General features: G+C 41.1%; 1 protein-coding gene and 1 long non-coding RNA gene across 3 annotated transcripts in view; one reads left to right on the top strand and one right to left on the bottom strand.

Annotated features, from left to right (window-relative positions):
* Positions 1 to 26020, top strand: part of tnfrsf21 (tumor necrosis factor receptor superfamily, member 21) — a 180085-nt gene that overhangs the window by 102378 nt on the left and 51687 nt on the right. The window lies entirely within an intron of this gene.
* LOC146692670 (uncharacterized) lies at positions 16358 to 17720 on the bottom strand. The gene is made up of 2 exons (XR_014915021.1): positions 17360 to 17720; positions 16358 to 16776 (listed from the first exon to the last, which is right to left on the bottom strand). It is a non-coding gene; the product is annotated as an uncharacterized LOC146692670 (long non-coding RNA).

Genomic DNA, 26020 nt, shown 5'->3' with positions numbered 1-26020 from the left:
CCGCGACCGCGCGCCCCCCAAGCGATGTACTCTATCGAAGTCGATGTTCTTTACGGTGTCCTCCGGCAGCTTCAGGTGGATTTTAATGAAGTTTTTCACCGTTGCCTCTGCGTCCTCTCCGGCAGTTTCTGGAATACCAGAAAACACAAGATTATCTCTCATGCTACGGGCTTGTAGATCGATAACGGACTCTTTTATTTTTTTATTTTCAATGTTTAGCTGGGTCACGTTATCGGTGAGAGATTTAACCGACTCCCGTAGCGTGGCATTTTCAGCGGCAAGCGTTTCCACCTGCTGCTGGCTGAATTCCAGGGATTCTCTCAGAGATTTAAATTCCCGGTGTAAAATCTCCACCAGGGACAGCCTCGCATCGAAACTGGACAATCGCTTGTCGATTGACTCCAGGATTTCTGCGATGTCTTTGCCGGCAGGCGATGTTGTACCGGGGGAGTCTGCCGGGCGACTTCTCTTCGATGACGGCGTCTCGATTTTGGCCGGGGAAGATGCACTCTGGGCCTTATGCATTACTAAATCTTGAAAACAGCGGTCGATGTAATCTTGGAGAGCGTCTAAACTCTCCCCGTTGTCCTCCAGGGTGTTAGAGATGATAAAACAGATGTTGTTAGTTATATGACAATTGATTAGTATATTTGGTAATACTGAAGCTTGGAAAACCTTTGTTAAACTCTATGCTACCATTTGCTTTTTCTCCGCCAAAATCTCCGGCGTCTGACGTCACCTACAACATCACTTCCGTCACTTACCGTTCCCTCCGTCACTTACCGTCAACTTCAGCGGGGGAGTCCTCTTCCTTACATTTCCTCCTCCCTCTCTTAAGCGCGAAGTGCTTCAGTCCTCTGTCATCCTAGATAAACAATCAGCAACCACATTTGACTTCCCCAGCCTATACTGGACCGTAAAGTCATAAGGCTGCAGAGACAGGTACCATCCTGCAATGCGGGCATTCGCATCCCTCATGCGGTTCAACCACTGGAGGGCACGATGATCAGTCTCCAGAGTGAAGTGACGTCCCAGAAGATAATACCTCAAGGCCTCAATAGCCCATTTCATGGCCAAGCACTCTTTCTCCACCGTCGAGTACCTCGTCTCCCTGTCGAGTAGTTTCCGACTCAGAAACACCACAGGCCTTCTTTCACCATCCACCTCTTGCTGAAGGACAGCACCAAGGCCAACTCCCGAAGCATCAGTTTGCAAGATGAATGGCTCGTTGAAGTCTGGACTGTGTAGAACTGGATGTGTGGAAACTGCTTCCTTGAGGTCTCTGAATGCTTGCTCACAGTCTTCCGTCCAACGCACTTTGTTAGGGGCTGAGCCTTTTGTGAGGTTATTAAGTACAGTGGATCGCTCTGCAAAAGAAGGTATGAATTTCCGGTACCAGCCTACTAGACCCAGAAAACCTCTCACCTTCCTTTTAGTTGTCGAAACTGGGAAGGACTGAATTGCTTCAATCTTTCCAACCTGCGGCTTTATCTTCCCAGAGCCAACTACAAAGCCCAAGTACTCCACTTCTCTCTTGGCTATGGAGCACTTCTTGGGATTGATAGTCAGTCCAGCCATTCTGATGGAGTGTAGCACCTTCTGTAGGTGAATGACATGCTCTTCCCAGGACTGGCTGTACACCACCACGTCATCCAGATATGCTGCAGAGAATGCTGACACATCTCTCAGTACATGGTCCATTAATCGTTGGAATGTCGCTGGTGCACCTTGAAGACCAAATGGCATGACTTTAAATTGGTACATACCAAACGGAGTTTTGAAGGCTGTCAGCTCTCTTGCTTCTGGTGCCAAAGCCACTTGCCAGTATCCTTTACACAAATCAAGTGTTGTAATGTACGTTGCTGATCCAACTCTCTCCAGCAGGTCATCCACCCTGGGCATTGGGTAGGGATCAAACTTGGATACTGCATTCAAATATCTGAAATCAATACAGAATCTCAGGGTGTCATCTTTCTTTGGTACCAAAACAATCGGGCTGCACCACTCACTACTTGACACCTCAATGATTCCCAGGTCCAACATCAGTTTTATTTCTTTCTGCAGCACTGGCACCAACCGTTCTGGAATTCTGTAGCTCTTTTGTCGAACGGGTGCATCCTCCTTCACCCGTATCTTATGCTGAACCAGTGATGTGAAACCTGGTGTTTCTCGAAAGAGCTGTGGGTCCACGAGTGGTTTTATATCAGCCTGCTCAGTAGGAGACAAATGAGAAAGGTCAACTGAAGCACAAACTTGAATGTTAGTTGGAAAGAACTTCTCAGTCACCTCCTCATCCTTAACTGAACGCACCAGTAACTGATAGACCGGCTCTTGTCGGCTGTGGAATTCCTTCAACAAGTTCACGTGAAATGTCTGATATTTTTTAACTCTTTCTGGCATATTCAGCTCATAAGTGACTTTACTCACTTGTCTGACGATCTCGTATGGTCCATGCCATTTTGTCAGCAACTTGTTATCGCTGGTGGGAAGCAATAACAGTACTTTCTGACCTGGAAGGAAGACCCTATCCCTGGCCTTCTGATCATACCAAGTCTTTTGATGTTTTTGTGCAGCTTTCATGTTGTCTTGCATCAATGATGCCATTTTCTCCAACCTCTCTCTCATGGTGATGACGTAGGCTGCGATGTTTTCGCCCTCTGCTTTGGATTCCTCCCAGCAGTCCTTAAGCAGATCCAGGGGGCCTCTCACTTGGCGACCGTATAAAAGTTCAAAAGGCGAGAAGCCAGTGGAAACCTGCGGGACCTCCCGGTAGGCGAACAGAAGGTATGGCAGCCATTGATCCCAGTCAGCACCTGTGTCAGAGACAAACTTGCGCAGCATACTTTTGAGAGTCTGGTTGTATCTCTCCACTAGCCCGTCCGTTTGGGGGTGATACGGGGTGGTCTTAAGTCCCTTTATCCCTAACAGCTTATAAACCTGCTGCAAAAACTTTGATAGAAAGTTCGTTCCACAATCCGTCAGAATTTCTCTTGGTATGCCTACCCTAGAGAAAAGCTGCAGAAGACAATTAGCAATGTGACGAGCTTTAATTGATCTGAGTGGGAAGGCCTCAGGAAACCGTGTTGCATAGTCACATATGACTAATATGTAGCGATGACCTGTGGAGCTCCTCTCTAAAGGGCCCACGATATCCATGCCTAGCCTCTCAAACGGTGTTTCAATAATTGGCAGCGGTTGCAACTGGGCTCGTGCTACTCCTTTACCTGAGGTCAACTGACATTTTTCACAGGAACGGCAAAACTCAGAAACCTGGACATACATCCCTGGCCAAACAAAACGGCTGCTGATCCTATTCAGTGTTTTGTGAAAAGCCATATGACCTGCCCATGGAATTGAATGACCCAAATCCATAACTTTGTCTCTGAACTGTTGTGGGAGTGCCACAGCTTCGCACTTCCCCTTTCTCTGGTACAAGATGCCTCCTTTAATCAAGTAAACAGTGTCTGCAAGACAGCTTACCTGACCTTGACTAGCCCCCTCTACCTCGGTTACCTTCTCAAACCAGGGTTTTAGAGTAGGGTCGCTTCTTTGGAGTGCACCTAAATCTGAGGGAACATCAAACTCAAGTTGGTTATTTGGCTTAGGGAACAATGCTGTACCTTTTCCCCCTGAGCCTTTGAACTTTTCTTGTCTTTTCTGAGCCCTAGACTTCCTAATCTTCCCTGGCTCCGTTTCGAGAGACTCCTCAAAAAAGGGTAGTTCTTGCATCATTTCCTTTGCACTTTGTGCTCTTGTGACTACATGACAGGATTTAAATGGCTCAACTGTCATATCTAGAGGAAGTGAGCTTCCAGATTCATCACCTAAGCCTTGAATGTCTTTCTCAGCACTCACTTGAGGGTCATAATCCGACTGATGTATTAGATCAAAAAGAGTGGGGATGTCATTACCAAGTATCACTGAATATGGCAAACTGGGAACAACAGCTACCACTAACAAGTAGGTTTGACCTCCTACTGTCAGGTAAACCTCAGCAGTGGGGTACCTGTGTTCGTCTCCATGCACACAACTTATTGTAGCCCCAACCCCACTTAGCTTTTCTCCTGAAATTATGCTAGAGTGTACAAGAGTTTGGAAGCACCCAGAGTCAAGCAAAGCTTCCTCTTTACGCCCATTAATTAAAACAGGGACAGTACAAGCTTTCTTTCCTACTGGCTCTGTGGCTGGTCTTGGAACTGCACATAAAAGAGATGGTTTTGACTTAAGTGCAGGGCAAAATTGTTGTGTATGGCCAAAGTTATGACAGTGATAACATTTAATATCCTGAACTGAAGACTTAAAGGATTTCTTCACATTGTGAGGTCTATGGGAAGGGAGCTGCCTAGAACTAGAAAGATTTCTAGCCTGAACTTGACCAGAACCCTGTTCACCCCCAATGGACTTACTTGGTTGGGCGTAGTGGGTCTCCCGGCTGAAGTAGGTGCTCTTGCTTCCTTTTCTGGCTGAAGTGAAAACCTCTGCGAGGCTAGCTGCTTCCTTTGCAGTCTTCGGGTCATGCTCACGTATCCAAATCTCCAGCTCTGGATTAACCATTCTCAAAAACTGCTCCAGAATTATCTGCTCAGATATTTCTTCTACAGTTGATTTTTCAGGTTTAATCCATCTTGAAAACAGGTCTTTCAATCTTACATAAAGTTCACGTGGTGTCTCACCTGGTTCAACTTTCGAAGATCTGAAGCGGCATCTGTAGGTGTCAGCAGTGATCTCATATTTTACCAGAATTGCCTCTTTCACCTTATCATAATTCTCCGAGTCTGTTAAATCCATAGGAATGTAGGCTGTGCGGGCTCTACCTGTCAACAGGGGAACCAGACGAATAGCCCACTCATCTCTGGGCCATCGACACACGTTTGCCATTCTTTCAAACGTAGTCAGAAAATGTTCAATGTCATCTTCTGGTGACAGAGGAAAAAGTTTTGGTTCAATTAAAGACCTGGACCCACTGGCCACTGGAATGTCTTCACCATTGAATCCAAGTTCTTGTTCTTCAGATGTTGTAGGGGGCGCTGGCGCCTCTGGTGGGTCAGGCTTATCAGTTACAGCGTTAACTTGTAGCTGGATTTGCTGAAATTGATGCTGCATGCCTTTCCACCTTTGCTCCTGACGTGACAAATCCTTCTCCCACTTTTGGTCTCTGGCTGCTTGAGACCGCATAAGAGATTTCACCAACCCTGTCAACTCCTCCAATTTGTTCTCAGGGCTTGTTGCTGCCATGGCCTCTAGCTCAGATGAAGCTCCAACTCCTTCATCAGGCTGCTCCTCTTGGCCTGGCTTTCTTCCACCTCTTGTCATCATCTTCTCACTGTGGCATGAGTGACACACTCCTGACACCACTTGTAACAGGGCAGCCCTTAGCGGCTGGAAACACAGTGAGACAGACCAAGGAAAGTGTAGTGGAACAAAGTATTTATTTGCTATATGGCTCTCCTTAAAACAATTAACTTGTCGAGCTTCTTCACAGCACAAAAATCCATCCTCTAATGACAACTGGCAGCCTTAAATACACTGAACAAAAATATAAACGCAACACTTTTGTTTTTGCTCCCATTCCCCATGGGATGGACGTAGAGACCTAAAATTCATTCCAGATACACAATATAACCATCCCTCCCAAACAGTGGTCACAAATCAGTCCAAATGTGTGGTAGTGGGCACATCTGCTATATTGAGATAATCCATCCCACCTCACAGGTGTGCCACATCAGGATGCTGATCTGACATCATGAGTAGTGCACAGGTGTACCTCAGACTGCCCACAACAAAAGGCCAAACATTTGCCCAAACACCTTGAAGAGGACACAGGCAAGAAAGGTGAGTAATCATTAACTTACAAACACTTATTTGCACCACTTTTATCCCTAGATTTCACACACACATTTGCATTAGTTTTCCTTATTGGTAAACCTTAATCACAATCTCAATCACCATTCTTCTCTCCTGACAGACAACCACCACATTCCTTGATGAGGAGCAGCTGTGCAGGATCTGAAACAAGGCTACCAACTGATTTTAAAATTCCCAATAAATAGTCAATAAATATTTAAACTTCTTGTGTGCAAATCCATGCTTAAAGTGCAATGCTCATAAAGTGCTTGATAAGGTGCTTTTAATAAAGTGAAAGGTGTGCTCTAAAGTGCTATACAGACAATACAATATAAATAAATGCAGTAAGGGAGTCCTCTTCCTTACATGTCAAAACATTAGTATAGGAACAATTATAACTAATTATTTCACACTGATGTTTAATCTTATTCATTAAAACTTACTCTCAATCACTCCCATCATGCTGACAATCCTCGCTTTATTGGTAACTAGAACAGCCTCATCAAGTTTTGGGTGCTCTGGGCACACCTGGCACAACGTTTCACATGGAAAGAGCTGTTTCTGATGATCCATTTTCTGTGAGATGACATTTTCTGGAAGAGATCCAGGAATTTTTTTCTCTTTAAAAATATAGCGTATACTCCTTTCGACGGCAGCATTGTCCTCAAAGGAAGAACTCTCCTGAGTCGTCTGTGATGGGGTGCTTGATGATAGTGGTACAGTTGATTTGAAGATGTCTCTCTGTATCTGGAAGAGATGCCATTTAGCTATGTTTTTATGAGGACATGATATTCTTGGCTTTGTACAAACACAATGCCAGGTGTTCTTCAGAGCATTGTAAGTCACAAATATTCTGCCAAGACGGCAGAAACTGTGTATTTCCGGCTCAATTACAGACAAACAGATCTTTGTTGAGGATCCACCAAAATCCACCCTCACACAAAGTGGAGCATGTGCCATCTGGGCAGCTTTCTGTCTCTTTATGCATGTAGCAGCTTTGGCCTCTCCAAAAAATTGAAGGTCCACCATTTCCATCATGATGTGCTCTTGAAGAAAAACCTCCTTTACAGTTTCTCGGCAGTAATCTAGTGAGCGAAGGTGCTCACATAAACTGAAGCCTAGTCCGCTCCGCTGGGCTAGCAACTGGTATTGCTGACATTCCTCCAGCTTACATCTGATATTGTGAGACATCCCCCATGTTTTCCTCTGAACGTGAACTGGCACAGAAAACCCATGGCCAGTTCTCTGCACAGCAAATAACCCTGTAGTTTCATCTACACAAACACTGCAGATGACTGGCCAGGCAAACATCTATTGATTGGTTGGAGTGCTTCCTCATCATGTGAGCCTTGTAGTTTTTGGTACGAAGAATAAGGCCACAGTGAGGGCATGTCATTTTCATGGACTTTCCATCAGCTGCAATTTTATTGAGCACAGAGGGTAGAGCATATGAATGTTCTAACAAAGATTCAGAAAATGGTTCAGATACCGAAGACAAAACCTTGGGGGGGAGACGGGGCTCCTCGAAGCGTACTGCCGGAGGAATACGGGTCTCCTCGGAGAGTTCAGCGGGGAGCAGTCCTGATAATGATGGCTGACTTGGCATTGAAGAATGCTGACAAGACAATAAATGCCTTGCCATATCCCCACGTCGTATGATTGTAATCTTACAGACAGGGCAGTGAAAGTGTCCTGTTGTCCTACAAGGCAGCCTGCACTGGCATATCATTTTATCTGTAAGAGAAGAAAACAAACAAACAGATGTAATTTAAATGTAGTTGTATAGAATGCAATCAATTTATCTAATAATCAGATTGTACATGTTAACAAAAACATCCAAGCCAACCTCAATAATGAAAGCAAAATGGTATGGATCACAAAAGTTATGTCAAGAAAAGTGGTGAAAAGTAAATAAAAATATATTTTATAAAAACACTATTTTTGTTGCAGATGAATGCACTGAACTGTACAATATCAACAGCAACTTTTAAGTCAACAAAGATACTGCAGAAGTGCTTAAAAAAGTGCATATTTATAACTAGAAAGTATATTTAATACAAACATACCGTTGAAATGCAAAGCATTTTTTATATGCACACTTAGATGCTCCTCAATCTTTGCCCTGACAGTAGGGCTGAAAGTGGGGCACAGAGGGCAGTGAAAGAGTCCTCTGCAACACGTGTTGCATTCCTGCAATTCTGGCTTTAAGCCCGAATTCCACATTGATATGTGCATCTAAAATAGAGAGAAAAACAGATAAACACCATATACACATTTAAGTTAAGGTTTTAGCAGAAATAACAATTTACAGTTGGCATGTAATAGATTTGGGAAGAAAATTCTTGAAAAAACCCCCCAAATATTTTACAAGACACTTTAATTTGTGAGATATGTTTCTATTGACATGTAAAAGTCAATTGAACAGGGGCTAACTAAAATCTGGGCAATAAAAAAGCTGTACAGAATAGAATAACGAATAGAAGTATTGATAAATATATAAATCTGTTTGTGACGAAATTTACAGTGTTGACGCTAACCTAAGGTGTCACAAGTACACACGTTCCTTACTACAGTTTAGGTACCTCTGTTTAAAAATAATCAAATAAAAGTAGAAGCATTGACTCGACTTTTTAGTCAAGTGGAAGTAAGAAGTACAGGGTCTAAAATAATAAATTTTGTACATAAGTAATAATTTATGTACAAAATTTTGAAGTAATCTTGCGTCCAAAGCACGCGTGCGGGGGCTGATTTACAAATGTACGGATTACAAAGTACAGATACGCGTGCTAAAATGTGAGAAGTAGAAGTATAAAGAAGTATACAGTAGGCACAAAAAAGTACAGCAATAAAGTAAAGATACCAGAAAATTCTACTTATGTACAGTATTGAAGTATTCGTTATTTTGCATCTCTGACGCCAACAATAAATCATATTCTAATGCAAAATATGTTTTTTTTTTCTTCTTCTCGCCCACAGAAGCCGTTAATCCAGCTCTCTTACTTAAACCAGGCCCAGGAAAAAGCATATCTATGCGTTTCTCTGCCATGGAGCACAATGAAAAAAAAATTAAATAAGAAGGAATGTTGTTGTAATGCAAAAAAAGTGGCAACATGGCTACTGTGGAGGTCACGTGTATCCGGTTACTGTGGAGGTCACGTGTATCCGGTTACTGTGGAGGTCACGTGTATCCAGTTATTGTGGAGCTCCACAGTGGCTGCAGCCAGACCCTTCTCACTTCCTTACTACACCCCCACCATTTGTCTTACTGTATGGGTGTCAGACATGTTAAAATCCAGTGGCACCAAGGCATTATACAATAAAATAATATTATTAATACATAAGTAAAAGAATTTCCTATACAGTAGTTATCCACATTCAAAGCAAGGGTTGATGACTACAGCTCATAAGTAGTACCTGACCACAAATTGCTAACAATTTTTTATGCTCAGTACCGCATAGCAGCTGGAAAGAACTGAAAACTGCCTGTCCAATTAAATTTTTATGAACTGATTCTATAGGGAGCAACTTTTATGTCACCTTGTGGGTTTCTTTCTCATCTCTCGTTGGTATTCATGAAATAAGATGAATCTCAGTAAACAGCACATGTGTCCAGCCTCAGTGAACAGCCTGTACAGCTCCTGCTGTAGTCAAATGGGGACACATAGAGAACATGCCGGATCCTTCATCACCATTTACTTTTCTCTTCCTTTTCCTTCATCCTTCTCTTCTAAACTCCCAGTGATGTGTATCAAATTAGTGTTCTTTACCATGCTCACCAAGGTCAGCACTAAACACTCAGAGCCTTGTTCTTGTAAAAAAATAAAAATAAATAAATGCACCATCTAATTCTAAATTTGTCTTTCATCACTAAGTAATAATCAGAATATTATTTCCAGTGACAAGATATTAGGGGTAAGATAACAATCAGGGACTCCATACCTCTGACAAGGCTAAATTAACCCGATACCATTGGTAAAGAATGCTTAAAGCAGTTCTTGGATTCAAATTCAAATCTGGATTCAGCTCAAGAGTAACAGTTAATTACACCAACCATTCAATGTATTATTAACAAATCTGTGTCCAACAAACATGGGCCTGCAAATTAATTTTAACTGACATTTCATCAACTGCCTTTAGGCTGAATTGGAGCACTGAGCATGAGCCTGGTTTTACTCAGATTTTGTATTGTGAACTCATAGCCTTTTGACTGAAAGGGAACAAATCCTTTGGGCAAAATCTGAAAAATTTAACAGTTACATGGTTTAATAACTAATAATTTAGTCACCAGAAAAACTCCTAGTCATCAGATTGTGCTTGCAACATCAGACACTCTTTCCCAGGTGACCAATCAGGGCACAACTTGCCTTCCTAATCCAGAGCCATCTTGACCTATCTGCTGTCTGTTAGATGTAGGTTCCCTGCCCTCTTACTCCAGTGATGCCAGATCAGCTCAGAGCTTTGTTGACTCATGAATCCTCGTTACTCTTGATTACCATATTTTTCGGACTATAAAGTGCACTGGATTATAAGACACACTGTCGATGAGCGGGTCTGTTTTCATACATAATGCGCATTGGATTATGAGGCGCATTAAGCAAAAGAAAACAGTCAGATAAGTCAAACTTTACTCAACTCATTCTTCTTGCCTGCTCCACTTCCGGTACAGAAGGTGCATTGATTTAGTAATGTTGAATTCTCTCACAGCTGCTCTAATCCCATGTTGTTGCAGTATACAGTGGCTTGCAAAAGTATTCAGCCCCTTGAACTTTTCTACATTTTGTCACATTACAGCCACAAACATGAATCAATTTTATTGGAATTCCGTGTGAAAGACCAATACAAAGTGGTGAACACTTGAGAAGTGGAACGAAAATCATACATGATTCCAAACATTTTTTACAAAAAAATAACTGAAAAGTATTCAGCCCCCTTTAATCTGAGTGCAGTCAGTTGCCCATAGACATTGCTTGATGAGTGCTAATGACTAAATAGAGTGCACCTGTGTGTAATCTAATGTCAGTACAAATACAGCTGCTCTGTGACGGCCTCAGAGGTTGTCTAAGAGAATGTTGGGAGCAACAACACCATGAAGTCCAAAGAACACACCAGACAGGTCAGGGATAAAGTTATTGAGAAATCTAAAGCAGGCTACAAAAAGATTTCCCAAGCCTTGAACATCCCACCGAGCACTGTTTAAGCGATCATTCAGAAATGGAAGGAGTATGGCACAACTGTAAACCTACCAAGACAAGGCCGTCCACCTAAACTCACAGGCCGAACAAGAAGAGTGCTGATCAGAAATGCAGCCAAGAGGCCCATGGTGACTCTGGACGAGCTGCAGAGATCTACAGTTCAGGTGGGGGAATCTGTCCATAGGACAACTATTAGTTGTGCACTGCACAAAGTTGGCCTTTATGGAAGAGTGGCAAGAAGAAAGCCATTGTTAACAGAAAACCATAAGAAGTCCCGTTTGCAGTTTGCCACAAGCCATGTGGGGAACACAGCAAACATGTGGAAGAAGGTGCTCTGGTCAGATGAGACCAAAATGCAAAACGCTATGTGTGGCAGAAAACTAACACTGCAAATCACTCTGAACTAGAGATGGACCGATCCAATATTACGTATCGGTATCGGTCCGATACTGACCTAAATGACTGGATCGGATATTGGAGAAAAATAAAAAATGTAATCCGATCCATTAAATATCACGAAAGCACCTCACAAAACTTGCAACACGCCGTAACTCACCTCAGAACGTTAGCATGTCGGAGCAGTATGCATCACGTGATAGAGCGGCTGTGGCATGCGGGACCTGTGGTCTGGATAGCATTTGGAGCTTCGCTAGCAACCTGGCATTTCATCTCCGACAAAGTTATCCCCGAGAGAAGTAAAGCAAGTGTGTAAGTCCATCTCTGAATGTTTGTGAATGCGTTAAGCTTAACGAGAGACTGCCTCTCGCTCTCCGGCTGCTACTTCAATTGTGAAACTGCTTAAATGATCAGCTGATCGGCTTTTCTGTTGCGAGTCCGTCTCTTTTGTTTGTTTTTGGCCCACTTTGCACCAGAAAGAGGAAACCAGCGGCTGAACAACAGCAGCACGTTTAAGCTTGATAAGCTGTTGTTAGAATTTATTTAATATTACTTTCTACACCAGGATCTTTTTCTACGTAGCTGACGCTGGTAACTGTGCAGGGGCGGATCTAGCAAAGTTTAGCCAGGGGGGCCGATAGGGCATTAACTGGGAAAAGGGGGCACAAAGACATACTTTTCTTTCTTATTCTCATTTAAAATGTCTAGCTTTTAATAAATAATTATCTGACACACAAAGTTTTAATTTGATGTAAAATGAATAGAAGTCAATTACTGTATATAGTGACTATTAAGTCTAATATATATACCCTAGTAAGCTATAGTACTTTTTCCTTTGGGAAGGTACCATCTGTGCAGTCTGCAATTTTGTTGAAGAAAGATGTTGAATCTATTTAATATTTCTTGAAAAATAATTGATTTCTGTGCATTTTTTTTCACACTGCATCAAATTAAGGTTGATTACATCGATTAAGCATCATGAGGTGGCGCGTGAGGGGTGGTTCCCTATTTTTTTTTTTTTTTTTTTTTTTTTTTTTTTTTTTTTTTTTTTTGTTGTTGCTGGGAGTTGGAACCCTATTAGTTAGGTTGCTTAATATTTACGCTAAGTACTCTTTAAAATACCAGAATAGGGAGGATGGTGTAGGTTTAAGTTTATTAGATTGATCAGTATTGCTGAACTATGAAATATTTTTTTTGTATACAGGTATAACAGAATAGCTTTAGTGTAGTTGTTGTTTTAAACTTGAGTATGAACTTGCAGACTTGCAAAATGCAGCAAGATATTTAAAAAAACAGTTTTGTTGATTAAAAAACACTATATCGGATTCATATCGGTATCGGCAGATATCCAAATTTATGATATCGGTATCGGTATCGGACATAAAAAAGTGGTATCGTGCCATCTCTACTCTGAACACACCATCCCCACTTTCAAATATGGTGGTGGCAGCATCATGCTCTGGGGGGGCTTCTCTTCAGCAGGGACAGGGAAGCTGGTCAGAGTTGATGGGAAGATGGATGGAGCCAAATACAGGGCAGTCTTGAAAGAAAACCTCTTGGAGTCTGCAAAAGACTTGAGACTGGGGCGGAGGTTCACTTTCCGGCAGGACAACGACCCTAAACATAAAGCCAGGGCAACAATGGAATGGTTTAAAACAAAACATATCCATGTGTTAGAATGGCCCAGTCAAAGTCCAGATCTAAATCCAATCGAGAATCTGTGACTCAAGGGGGCCGAATACTTTTGCAAGCCACTGAATGTTATGCTAATATAGCTGTGTTGCTAGTGATCATGTAGCACTTCATAATATACCAGTTAGAACAATTTCAACCCTACAACTGTGGTGTATTCATAATTGCCCCTGGTATATTTGATGTATGGGCAGTATGTGTTTATTGTTCGACTGTGTCATTACGTGTTACGCATAGGGATGGGTACCGGTATCCGGTGCCATTATGGCACCAGTTCTGACATAAACAATAGTAACCAGACCAAAAAGCAGCGCACATTTCGGTGCTTTATTTCGGTGCTTTTTTTCCCCCTGAGATGTCATACACTTTGGATTCCAGCCAATCATTTTACCTTTGCGAGCGTAGTAGGCGGGCCCAGGTATGTACGTTCTTTTAGAGCAGAGCTACAGATTAAAATTGCCCAAAGCGAAGCGGTCAAAGTCTGGCTGTACTTCACAGCAAAAGATGCAAACTCAGCAGCCTGCAACAAGTGCTTTAAGGCGATACTGTGCAAAGGAGGTAACTCCTCGAATCTAATGAAACACCTGGCGACGTATAGCATTTTGTTAAAAGCCGAGAAATGCGCCATATTTGATAGCTTGCTGCGAGTCCTCACACCGTGCACATCTACTGCGCGTGGGTTGCCTGTTATCTGACCTGGAGTTAGCAACATCCCCCAAAAACCAGAAGAGTAGAGTCCTGGCCCCTAGCCCTGCTAGTGTAGCAGTGTCCACCACGAAAATGAGCTCGATGACGATCTCCCTTGCTGCCCTTTTTATTGAGACACAGTTCACACAAAACACGTCAGAACAAAGCCACGCCCAGACAAGGCATTGTATGTATATGTGTGAACTTCTGTATTTAAGTAATAATGTGTGTGTGTGTGTTGTTGATCAAAGGGTCCTATAACATAAAAGCAGAAGGAACATCCTTGGTCATAAAGAGGGTAGTCTCCCCCACACCCTAGATCAGCGGTCCCCAACCCCCGGGCCTCGGACCGGTACCGGTCCGTGAGTCGTTTGGTACCGGGCCGCGAGAGTTGAGGCTCAGGTGTGAAATGTATAGTTTTCAGGGTTTTTATCGGTTTTCAGCGTTATTTTGTTATCATTTTTATCGTTTACTTGGTTTTCCTTGGTCTTTTCACGTGTGTTATGAATAAATTTTCTTTTTTTCGGTACCGGTACTAGTTTTATTTTGTTGTATTTATCCGCGACACCTTAAAGGCCGGTCCATGAAAATATTGTCGGGCATAAACCGGTCCGTGGCACAAAAAAGGTTGGGGACCGCTGCCCTAGATGATTCACCCTAGGCAAGGCAATTTTATTTGTATAGCACACTTTCAGCACAAGGCAATTCAAGGTGCTTTACATGATTAAAATAAAACACAAAAAATAAAACATAAAACACTATAAAAGTAAAATACAAGAAAACATTTACAAAAAAGCATTTACAATAAAACAATAATCAAAACAAGAATTTATATGAAAAAATTAAAACAAACAAGTAGAGAGCCATAATAGGATCAGTTACTCATAAGCAAGTCTAAATAAGTGAGTTTTAATTTTAGACTTAAAAGAGTTCAGTGTCTCTGCAGCTTTGCATTCTCCCGATAATGTGTTCCATATGGGCAGAAATCTGTGCCATCAGAAACTGAATTTGAATAAGTTAAATTTGAATTTGAAATGCTCAGATTGAATCTGAATTGTAACTTGAATAAATGCTTTTGAAAACTGAATTTGAATTAGTCTAATTTGAAATTGAATTTATGGTTTGAAAATGATCATCACTAAATTGAAATTGCATTTTATATTTTGAAAATGAATTCATTTGCTTTGAAACTGCATTTTATCCTTTAAAAATTCAGCTCTCGAATAATTTCAGTTTCACTTCTCACCATTCAGTTTCAGTTCTACAATTCAATTTCAGTTCCAAAATTCAGTTTTTTGGAACTTACATCCGGTTCCGGTTCAAGCGCAGATTAATAGAACTACGTTTTACTAGCGGACCAAAAGTGTTACTGACGGGAATCTACAGCATCTTGAGCTGAATTAAGACTTCAGAAGTCATTCGTCATGTCGAATGACCAGCGGATAAACTCTCAGGTTGGTATTAAATGTATTACATGCATAAGAACAAGCGTCATGTTAACAAATGATAGCCGTAAGGTAACTGTTATGCTTATTGTAGCTGTTAGCTAAAAACGCTAATTTAGCGTAGTTTGCCCTGAATTCAGCTTTGACAAACAAATATGATCGACTGTTTCTAGTAGAATTCCAGAGTTGTCATCTTGGACCCTCTCAGAGCATGTATGCTTGCAGAGACCCCTACAGTAGGGAAACATGCAAAACAGTGCCCAAACATTTGTATTTTAGCTTTATTTATGTCTTACACAGCATCCCAACTCTTTGGCTAACTTAATAACTTTAGCTAAAGTGAATAGTTAGTCTAATTCATTAGTGCAGCATTACTGGGTCACCTCTGTTTGAAGTGATATAATGTGATATACAACTATCACTGTGTTTAACTACCATAATAATTCCTGGGGTACTGAGTGCATGCTTAATTAGATTTTTTTTTTTTTTTAAACATACTACTCCACTTAAAGAAGTCCAGACGCTTTTCTTTGCAAGCTCCTTTGAATACTGCTCCATTACTATGTTTGACAGGCTGAAGTTGTCGGGTCACCTCCTAAATCGACCATCTTTTACAGGTGTTTTGTGCCAGAAATGGAGTGTCCACTGAAGACTGAAGATACTGAATCTCTACGCCTTGCCATTGATCCCTCTTGTGCCTTCATCGAGACAAGAGACAAACTTAACCACTCTCATATGCTCTGTACCTACATCACCTTCCCTGACAGTCGTAGCTTGGCTCATCTGAGGGTGAAATTATAAGAATGTGTTATTTTGCAAAGTGCTCTCTAGGGTTCCTAAATAAAATATGGCATTGAGGTCATTTCTTTTGAATTAATCCCTTCTTCTGAAATATAAGAACCTCTCCTGGTTTTAATGGCACTTTGGATTTCCTTACTTTCTGTTCCACTCCCAACCCCAAATAGATGCTGACAAGCTGCCACAGTAACATGGAAGAGGGAAAGACTTTGGAAAGAACTACTACAAATAAACCTAATGCCTAACAATGTATAATAATAATAATAATAATAATAATAATAATAATAATGATAAAAGATGAAGTAACAAGTTTTTAGTATTTTGTTTATTCCAAATGATCATCCAGATGTCTGTGACATGTGATGACAAACACCATAATGGAAGGCCTTAGTCATCACATGCTTAAACTCATATATTTTTGCATATGCTGAACAGGCAGTCAGACATGCTGTAACTGTGTGGTAGAAAACAGCATGAACACCATACGGCAGGGGTCTCAAACTCCAGTCCTCGAGGGCATGGAAAAGTTGCATGACACTGGCCCTTGAGGACTGGAGTTTGAGACCCCTGCCGTATGGAATATGACAGGTGTGGTTGAACTGCATGAAGACTGAAGTTTCTCTTCTCTTCTGGCAGGACAGGAATGTGGCCTTGTCCTGTGAGCCACTGTAAGGATGTACTTAGAGTAGAACTGGACTGTCACCGGCCTCAGGCTCTTCACCCTTTTCAATATTAGATATTGTTTACCTGTAAATGCACAAAGTAAATTTTGAAATGTAATTCTTGTCAAGAGTGAACAAGCACTGATAGTGTAATCTACAGCTGTGGCCAAACGTTTAAAGAATGAGAAGTGTTGTTTGCTTATTTACAAAGTTTGCTGTTTCAGTGATAGTTGTATATCACATTATATCACTTCAAACAGAGGTGATCCAGTAATGCTGCACTAATGAATTAGACTAACTATTCACTTTAGCTAAAGTTATTAAGTTAGCTAAAGAGTTGGGATGCTGTGTAAGACATAAATAAAGCTAAAATACAAAAGTTTGGGCACTGTTTTGCATGTTTCCCTACTGCAGGGGTCTCTGCAAGCATACAGAGGGGGTACTCTGAGAGGGTCCAAGATGACAACTCTGGAATTCTACTAGAAACAGTCGATCATATTTGTTTGTCAAAGCTGAATTCAGGGCAAACTACGCTAAATTAGCGTTTTTAGCTAACAGCTACAATAAGCATAAAAGTTACCTTACGGCTATCATTTGTTAACATGACGCTTGTTCTTATACATGTAATACATTTATTACCAACCTGAGAGTTTATCCGCTGGTCATTCGACATGACGAATGACTTCTGAAGTCTTAATTCAGCTCAAGACGCTGTAGATTCCCGTCAGTAACACTTTTGGTCCGCTAGTAAAACGTAGTTCTATTAATCTGCGCTTGAACCGGAACCGGATGTAAGTTCCAAAAAACTGAATTTTGGAACTGAAATTGAATTGTAGAACTGAAACTGAATGGTGAGAAGTGAAACTGAAATTATTCGAGAGCTGAATTTTTAAAGGATAAAATGCAGTTTCAAAGCAAATGAATTCATTTTCAAAATATAAAATGCAATTTCAATTTAGTGATGATCATTTTCAAACCATAAATTCAATTTCAAATTAGACTAATTCAAATTCAGTTTTCAAAAGCATTTATTCAAGTTACAATTCAGATTCAATCTGAGCAATTCAAATTTAACTTATTCAAATTCAGTTTCTGATGGCACAGATTTCTGCCCATAGTTCCAGATGTGGGGAGCATAGAAACTAAAAGCTGCTTCTCCATGTTTAGTTCTGGTTCTAGGGACGGTCAATAAACGAGAGCTGGAGGACCTGACTGATCTACAGGGAGTGCAGAATTATTAGGCAAATGAGTATTTTGTCCACATCATTCTCTTCATGCATGTTGTCTTACTCCAACCTGTATAGGCTCGAAAGCCTACTACCAATTAAGCATATTAGGTGATGTGCATCTCTGTAATGAGAAGGGGTGTGGTCTAATGACATCAACACCCTATATCAGGTGTGCATAATTATTAGGCAACGTCCTTTCCTTTGGCAAAATGGGTCAAAAGAAGGACTTGACAGGCTCAGAAAAGTCAAAAATAGTGAGATATCTTGCAGAGGGATGCAGCAGTCTCAAAATTGCAAAGCTTCTGAAGCGTGATCATCAAACAATCAAGCGTTTCATTCAAAATAGTCAACAGGGTCGCAAGAAGCGTGTGGAAAAACCAAGGCGCAAAATAACTGCCCATGAACTGAGAAAAGTCAAGCGTGCAGCTGCCAAGATGCCACTTGCCACCAGCTTGGCCATATTTCAGAGCTGCAACATCACTGGAGTGCCCAAAAGCACAAGGTGTGCAATCCTCAGAGACATGGCCAAGGTAAGAAAGGCTGAAAGACGACCACCACTGAACAAGACACACAAGCTGAAACGTCAAGACTGGGCCAAGAAATATCTCAAGACTGATTTTTCTAAGGTTTTATGGACTGATGAAATGAGAGTGAGTCTTGATGGGCCAGATGGATGGGCCCGTGATGGGCCAGATGGATGGGCCCGTGGCTGGATTGGTAAAGGGCAGAGAGCTCCAGTCCGACTCAGACGCCAGCAAGGTGGAGGTGGAGTACTGGTTTGGGCTGGTATCATCAAAGATGAGCTTGTGGGGCCTTTTCGGGTTGAGGATGGAGTCAAGCTCAACTCCCAGTCCTACTGCCAGTCTCTGGAAGACACCTTCTTCAAGCAGTGGTACAGGAAGAAGTCTGCATCCTTAAAGAGAAAAATATGATTTTCATGCAGGACAATGCTCCATCACACGCGTCCAAGTACTCCACAGCGTGGCTGGCAAGAAAGGGTATAAAAGAAGAAAAACTAATGACATGGCCACCTTGTTCACCTGATCTGAACCCCATTGAGAACCTGTGGTCCATCATCAAATGTGAGATTTACAAGGAGAGAAAACAGTACACCTCTCTGAACAGTGTCTGGGAGGCTGTGGTTGCTGCTGCACGCAATGTTGATGGTAAAAAGATCAAAACACTGACAGAATCCATGGATGGCAGGCTTTTGAGTGTCCTTGCAAAGAAAGGTGGCTATATTGGTCGCCGATTTTTTTTTTTTTTTTTTTTTTTTTTTTGTTTTGTTTTGTTTTTGACTGTCAGAAATGTATATTTGTGAATGTGGAGATGTTATATTGGTGTCACTGGTAAAAATAAATAATTGAAATGGGTATATATTTGTTTTTTGTTAAGTTGCCTAATAATTCTGCACTCCCTATAATGAGCTTTAATTTTCTGCTTCTAAGTTCAGATAGAACTGAGGTTATTGTAACGGGGTGTAAAAATCTTAGAAAGACTGTGGCTAACAAGATCCTTACTCTGGATGGCATCGTCTTGAGCCGCCTGTTGTAGTGATTTGGTACATTATAAGTAAAATTGAAACATACAATCCCATAGCACAACATCAACATTTATTTATAAAATAAAAATGCTTTTTCAGAAAAGAATTGTAACTTCACAATTCATCACCGATTACGTAGGTACATTTTTTTTTAATGTACTAAATGTAGAATACATTGTTTGGTAAAATGCTGGTTACACGTTCTAAGAATGAAAAAATCAGTCTTTCAGAGAAAAAATTAGCAGCCACCTTTGTAACACTCTGCGACCAACCGTAGCTGTCTGATTTTCACCATGTCCAATCCTACCAGTTTGGTGTATGCCTCGGTGATGGCGTCAAAGACTTTCCTTTCCGATTTCAGTTCGTGCAAGAGCGTTTCTGCCACCATGCAGACTTTGACGTCGTCCATTTTGATGTGGCGAGCAATCAGCAGCCGTTGAATGGATGGAATGAAACGAGGGGTGAGGAGTCTTTTTCTGATGCTGTAATAATTTTCAGCGTAAAAGTCATCCTCCAACACTCGCGCACACTCATGCTGTTTCTGGCGGGGTTGATCGGACATACAACTGTTGCATTTGTCAGTGAGGTACTTGTTGATTACTAGGTTGACAAGATGATACACCGCGGTTTTCACGGTATCGATGAACAAAGAAGATGCCCAACCGTCAAGCTCGTCCGCTTGCTGCTGCTTTTCCAAGGGGCGATAGTAACCGGGCGTGTCAGGTAATATTGTGATTGTGCCCTCGTCCGCAGAACTTTCCTCCTCCTCCGCAGGGTGGCGCAGGGCTGTAGAGGCCATACTTCTCTCTGTTTTTGAGCTAAAAAAAAAAAAAGGTTTGAAGGAATGAGGCCCTGCGCCACCCTGCGGAGGAGGAGGAAAGTTCTGCGGACGAGGGCACAATACAGAAGCCTGTGGAGCTTCATAATTAACCTCAGTGTGTGAAGAGGACTCTCCATTTAATAATAGCTGTAATAAAATGTTATGGCCAACGGTGTTAAACGCTGCACTTGGGTTTAGCAGGGAAGATTTCAACTTTTCAATATGAATGAAGGCTGAAAACTGATTAGATTAATGTGTGATGATCTTTTCTGTGCTTCTTCAAGTTCGTAACACCAAACATATTAAAGGATGATATAAGGTTCACAGGAAGAGTTTAATTAGACACACATTTACTATTTTTCATTATACTCTTTCTTTCTTGACATGTTTAATATGCTTACTATCAGAGGAGAAAATGACCCTTGTGTAGTTTAAAAACTTTTTATTTAATCAAACTGTAATCTTGTTGAACTCTGACGGACATGTCTTTTAATCTTGTCAACAAATCCTTAATCACCTAAATCTGCCATTTATCATCTAGTAAAATGTTCCCTCTGCTTCTGTTGCACATCTCCCCGGACACTCTCTGCTTCATCTGTCCTGTGCAGGTGGTCCAACCCCTGCCTGCCTCCTTAAACTGGGGTGTTTAAATCTCTTTACCTCTGTGAACTTCACACAAAGTTTGTGGTAACAAAATCAAACTGACGAGGATCTCGTTTGAAAAACAAACAAACACACAGTCACGAGACAAAATAAAAATGGTAAATGGCCTGTATTTATATAGCGCTTTTCTAGTCCCTAAGGACCCCAAAGCGCTTTACATATCCAGTCATCCACCCATTCACACACACATTCACACACTGGTGATGGCAAGCTACATTGTAGCCACAGCCACCCTGGGGCGCACTGACAGAGGCGAGGCTGCCGGACACTGGCGCCACCGGGCCCTCTGACCACCACCAGTAGGCAACGGGTGAAGTGTCTTGCCCAAGGACACAACGACCGAGACTGTCTGAGCCGGGGCTCGAACCGGCAACCTTCCGATTACAAGGCGAACTCCCAACTCTTGAGCCACGATCGCCCCCGATCAAAAAACAGACTGCTCAAAGCAAAAGCAGAGCCCTCACAGCTGGTAGTACAAAAACACAGTGACAACATGCGTATCAGATACCCTCAGTGCCAAAAGCATGAATATGAAAAAGGTGGGATCACCAAGAATATCCTAAAAATGGCATTGAGGTGGGTGTTACAGTGAAAAAAACAAAAAGCAGCCAAATTTTCATCTGGAAATGTTGAATTTTAGTAAAAACAATGCTCTGTAGTTTGATACTGTCGTTACAGACAAAGCAGATGTTTAAAGCCTTTGGACGCTCATTTGAAATGCACTCATTCTCCTTATCAGCTGGAAACATTAAAGCCGTAAAATGACTTTTTCGAATAGATAAAAACTATTGAACAGCAGCAATGTTGAGCCTGTTCCAAAATTTGAATGTACATGTGTTGAAGGTGCGGGTCTTGTTGAATTATTAAACATACTTTCTTTAATTTTTCGAGCCACAAAAACAACAACTTTTAATTTTCTTCTGCTTGAGTATCGGCCTCGGGTAGCTCTACTTATCATTGCTCAGTCTGTTGTCTGTTTGTGCTACTTTTTCAAGGAGCAGCGGATTATTGGTAAGGGTGACTTTATGTGTTTAGTTACTTAAGTGGTAGTACTGTGGATAGTTTTACCTTACATACATAGATCTACCAGTACAGCTTCTGAGGTAACCGTTTACAAAATGTTATATTCTATCCACAAGTTCTTTGCAATTTTACATTGATAAACATTATCCTTAACACTTTTGGCCCACATAAAGTACTATGGCCATCACACTGTCATTTAGAATTGTTTAAATAACTCGTCTTAAGTCATTCCATCAAACAGAAAATAAAAAAAGTCGCATGGTTCACTTTTATATCACAAAATGTTAGAAATATAAGTCGTTCATAACAAACTGAAAGGCTGGGAGTTTAAAATGCAAACCGATGGAAGTAGAAGACTATAATGTCACAGAGCACATGGTGTCTATTATTGTGTAGACATTTATAAATAAGAGCTTAATAAAGATGCTTAATTTCTTAAGAAATAAACAGGTGGAGTGATCTTTATCAAAAGTGGATGTTGCATCTGTGGCTAAACCCCTGTACCCAAAAACTTTAAAAATCAACTGTGTGTGAGGCTGTGTAAGTAAAGCTTGCCCTTCACACCCGCGTGTAACAAACCATTTGTTGGGGGTTGTGGATTTGACACCTCAGCATTGTGAAAGTGGGGAAACATGTTTCTGGCTGTGCATAAGATTTCTGCTTACAACTTAGAATCTCAGTTCTAAATGAAATTCAGATGTTTTTTTTAAGTATGGCTAATGTATTATTTGACTTCTAAGGCGCACACACACACACACACACACACACACACACACACACACACACGAACAACACCAACACAGAGAAGAAGAAGAGGGGGTCGTTTTACATCATAAAAACGCAATCATTCATCTTCCAACTGTATCTTTCTGTTCTGGCTTTAGAATCATTGGTTGTTTACTGAGCCGTACTTTGGGAGTCATACTGTTGTGATACTGGGGAAAAAAGGGTAAGGTTTGATAGACTAAACCCTTACACACATAACTTGAAAAACCTAAAGAGTGTGTGAGTGTCATGGTCCTGGGTCGTTGACCCAGCGTTTTGTGTTTTGTGATTATTTCCCTCTGTTCTAGTTATTCTGTGTCTTCCCCCCTTGTGTCCGGTTCGGGTTCTAGATTTCCTGTTTTGTTCTGAAAGTCTGTGTCTGTTGTCATTGTGTTCAGCTTGTGTCCTCCAGTCATCATGTGTATTCAGATCAGCTGTTCTTCCCTCCTGTGTGCGATTACCCGATTACCGTGTGTGTGTGTGTGTGTGTGTGTGTATATAGTGGGTGTCGGTCTGTGTTCGTTGTCGGCTCGTCTGTGTTTCTTGGTATCCTGTTCCTTAGTCTGCGTCTCTCTGCTCCGCTCTCCGTTTTGTAGACTTCAGGTTTGCTCTTTAGTTTCTCCCAGTTTAGGTTTGTCATTACTCATGCTTCATTGCCTGCTTTTGCCACTGCCACCATGTAAATAAACTTCACTCGTATCATCAGTTTGCTGCATTTTGGGTCCTCCTTTTCCTCCACTCCACACGGCTCGCTCCGCCAGCCGTGACAGTGAGACTGCTAGCTGTGTTGTTCAGCAATAAACTTATCTACAAATGTGTTAGTAAAGAGTGAATTGTACTTCTGTCCCATTAAGCAATGGTTTAACAAATTTCACTGCAAACTATAAAAGGAATCTGGATTTATATAGAACATAGTAGTGCAGGAAACACTAGTATAAGGTGTCTATGGAAGAAATCTCCTTCAGCGTTCAAATGACCAAGTGAGGACTACAGGCGTTGGTTGGTTGTGTTCAGGGAAAAAGCAGCTAAATACACTGTGACTGCTCCACATTGTTAGTGAGTTAACTCTGGATATCTGTAGGTTTTGTCAAACTTGGAGTGAACAAAAGCAGAAAAACAGTAAAAGATGCAGACAGTGAAAGTCTGGTTTATTTCATGAACACAATGAAACATTTTACAGTCCACAGAGCAAAGTAGCATACATGATAAATAGATACACATAACACGGACAGTGAGAAGTAAAACTCGTCGTCTTACCACATGTTATATTCTGTAAACTTAAAATAAACCACAGAAATTAGAGTTTAGTGTTTTAAAGTCATTATTAAAAACTAGAGATGGACCGATCCGATATTACGTATTGGTATCGGTCCGATACTGACCTAAATTACTGGATCGGATATCGGAGAAAAATAAAAAATGTAATCCGATCCATTAAATATCACGAAAGCACCTCACAAAACTTGCAACACGCCGTAACTCACCTCAGAACGTTAGCACGTCGGAGCAGTATGCATCACGTGATAGAGTGGCTGTGGCATGCAGGACCTGTTGGTGGTCTGGATAGCATGTGGAGCTTCGCTAGCAACCTGGCATTTCATCTCCGACAAAGTTATCCCCGAGAGAAGTAAAGCAAGTGTGTAAGTCCATCTCTGAATGTAAAGCATTCCTACGTTAAGCTTAACAAGCGACTGCCTCTTCTTGCTGCTACTTCAATCATGAAACTGCTTAATGATCAGTTGATCGGCTTTTCTGTTGCGAGTCCGTCTCTTTTGTTTGTTTTTGGCCCACTTTGCACCAGAAAGAGGAACCCAGCGGCTGAACAACAGCAGCACGTTTAAGCTTGATAAGCTGTTGTTTGAATTTATTTAATATTACTTTCTACTCGAGGATCTTTTTCTACGTAGCTGACGCTGGTCACTGTGCAGGGGCGGATCTAGCAAAGTTTAGCCAGGGGGGCCGATAGGGCATTAACAGGGAAAAGGGGGCACAAAGACATACTTTTCTTTCTTATTCTCATTTAAAATGTCTAGCTTTTAATAAATAATTATCTGACACCCAAAGTTTTAATTTGATCTAAAATGAATAGAAGTCAATTACTGTATATAGTGACTATTAAGTCTAATATATATACCCTAGTAAGCTATAGTACTTTTTCCTTTGGGAAGGTACCATCTGTGCAGTCTGCAATTTTGTTGAAGAAAGATGTTGAATCTATTTAATATTTCTTGAAAAATAATTTATTTCTGTGCATTTTTTTTCACACTGCATCAAATTAAGGTTGATTACATCGATTAAGCATCATGAGGTGGAGCGTGAGGGGTGGTTCCCTATTTTTTATTTATTTATTTTTGTTGCTGGGAGTTGGAACCCTATTAGTTGGGTTGCTTAATATTTACGCTAAGTACTCTTTAAAATACCAGAATAGGGAGGATGGTGTAGGTTTAAATTTATTAGATTGATCAGTATTGCTGAACTATGAAAAAAAAATTTTCCATACAGGTATAACAGAATAGCTTTAGTGTAGTTGTTGTTTTAAACTTGTGTATGAACTTGAGACTAGCAGCAAGATATTTAAAAAAACAGTTTTGTTGATTAAAAAAGACTATATCGGATTCATATCGGTATCGGCAGATATCCAAATTTATGATATCGGTATCGTATCGGACATAAAAAAGTGGTATCGTGCCATCTCTATTAAAAACATGAGTCAACATTACTGAAGTGACACTTTAACGATGCTTCATATCACCGTGTTTATGATGATAAAACATGTTCTCTCATTAGTAGTTGTCTGCGCTGTCACTTGTCATGAAAATGTCCTGAGCCTGGGTTCCTCTTCAATTATCATTGATCATTAATAGGACGCACAAAAGATTTGTTGCATTATCCCCATAAACAACACGCTTTTATAGAAATCATTGTGACACAAATATTTAGATTCTTGCTTCACAATGTGCACGAACTCAAAATCTTTAGTTTCATATTTATAAAGTATCGCAAAGAATACATTTATACCATTGTATGAGCTACACTTCTTGTAAAAAACTGATTGGTAATGCGTTTGAGAAAAGCGCCTGCTGTGACCTTCCTTCTGTGAGGGGACACACACACACACACACACACACACACACACACACACACACAGAGAGAGAGAGAGGGGGGAGATCATTAATACAAAGGATTGGAGCCGTTTTTGGATTTTCACTTGTTGTTGGCTTTAATATGAAGTCACATAAAATTCATTCCAGTTTTTTTTGC

This window comes from Copadichromis virginalis, linkage group LG15, assembly GCF_057382275.1.
Source record: "Copadichromis virginalis isolate Kocher_CV1m ecotype Utaka linkage group LG15, C_Virginalis_male_GT1.1, whole genome shotgun sequence".
NCBI classification, from domain to species: domain Eukaryota; kingdom Metazoa; phylum Chordata; class Actinopteri; order Cichliformes; family Cichlidae; genus Copadichromis; species Copadichromis virginalis.
Note: the sequence above shows the minus strand (reverse complement) of the source record. Positions and strands in the feature narration are given on the sequence as shown.